This window comes from Nannospalax galili, unplaced genomic scaffold (genome assembly GCF_000622305.1).
Source record: "Nannospalax galili isolate Female #2095 unplaced genomic scaffold, S.galili_v1.0 C48860021, whole genome shotgun sequence".
NCBI lineage: Eukaryota > Metazoa > Chordata > Mammalia > Rodentia > Spalacidae > Nannospalax > Nannospalax galili.
The window spans coordinates 1-1,275 of record NW_008474418.1 but is presented as its reverse complement, the minus strand read 5'-3'; the positions used below and the strand labels follow the sequence as shown (position 1 = coordinate 1,275).

Genomic DNA, 1,275 nt, shown 5'->3' with positions numbered 1-1,275 from the left:
GGCCATGCTGGGTTTCATCCTTGAAGTCAGGCCGGTTCTGGGTGGGCACAGTCAGGGCCTTGCTGCTGGATGCTCTACCCTGGGAAGCCTCAGTCTGTGAGCCTTCCAGCCACTACCCTTGGGCCTGAGGAAAAGAGCCAACACTTGCCTTCTTTGGGAGCAGAAATGAGGGCCGCACCATTATCAGATGTGAAGAAGACAAATGTGTTCTCCCCAATGCCCAGGTTCTGCAGAAGGCTCAGGATTTTCCCAATACTGTCATCAATTTCCCGAACAGCATCCCCGTACCTGAAGGGGAAGTGACAGCCAAGGTCATTCATGTGACACAAACAGCCCATTAATTGTCACTTCAGAGACAATGAGAAGGTTAGCTGCTTCTAATAAGAGGACAAGGAAGTTCCTGCTCAAGTTCAAAGGGTTCATTGTGGACAGAGCCAGTCTGACTCCTGCAGGCCTCTTCTCATCACTGATTCCAGGCTGGAGGTGGTTTCAAAGGCATGAATGTTCTGCAGCTTTCTTTCTTTGTGATGCTGGGAACTGAACCCAGGGTCTTCTGCATATTGAGAATCCCTTTACCCGAGAAACATCCCATCTGCTTTAGACTTTCCATAATGGCTCTGAGTACCCACCCCGTGGTAATCAGCATAGCTGAAGGTCCCAGTGGGGCCTAGGACTCACCGTCCTCGCTGGCTAGTACCCAAGAAAGGTCTTGAGGCATAAACAGGTGCGTGAGTGGCATCGATGGCCCAGTACAGGAAGAAGGGGCTCCGTCTCGCATGCTGTGTCTGGATGAAGTCCAGGGCTTCCTGTGGGGAAGGCCTTTGTTCTCTTCTGCCAAAGGCCAACTCACCTTCCCACCTCCCTTCCTGGGCCACTCAGCCTCACCTGTAAGTAGAGCTGGGTGAGATTGGCTTCCCCAGTCTTCAGGTTAATTGGGAATTCTTCATAAAATCTGAAAACAAATCAGAATTTAGCTGAGACAGCCTTTTCCACTTTCACTACAAAGTCAGGAGTGTGCTTTATGAAGCCTGCATAGCTCCCAGGTGATGATCCTGTCTGAGGATATGTTAGCCTCCTGGTCACAAGGTCTCTGAGGGCCCCAGGATGTAAGATAAGGGCAGGACAGAGCATGGCAGAGCTGGAGGGCGAGCGGTGTTGTAGTGACGAGGCTGGATAGGGACATGTAGTTGAGGACAGAGGTTTTCAAAAAATGTTTGTATGGGTGTGCAGGTACACCTGTGTATACAGGTGTGCATGCAGCGTATGCACATGTAT

General features: G+C 50.9%; 1 long non-coding RNA gene across 1 annotated transcript; it reads right to left on the bottom strand.

The window, feature by feature from the left end:
* Window positions 1-58: 58 nt before the first annotated feature.
* Window positions 59-1,247, bottom strand: LOC103728385. Its single transcript, XR_607022.3, has 3 exons — window positions 886-1,247; window positions 679-806; window positions 59-288 (listed from the first exon to the last, which is right to left on the bottom strand). It is a non-coding gene; the product is annotated as an uncharacterized LOC103728385 (long non-coding RNA).
* Window positions 1,248-1,275: the final 28 nt, after the last annotated feature.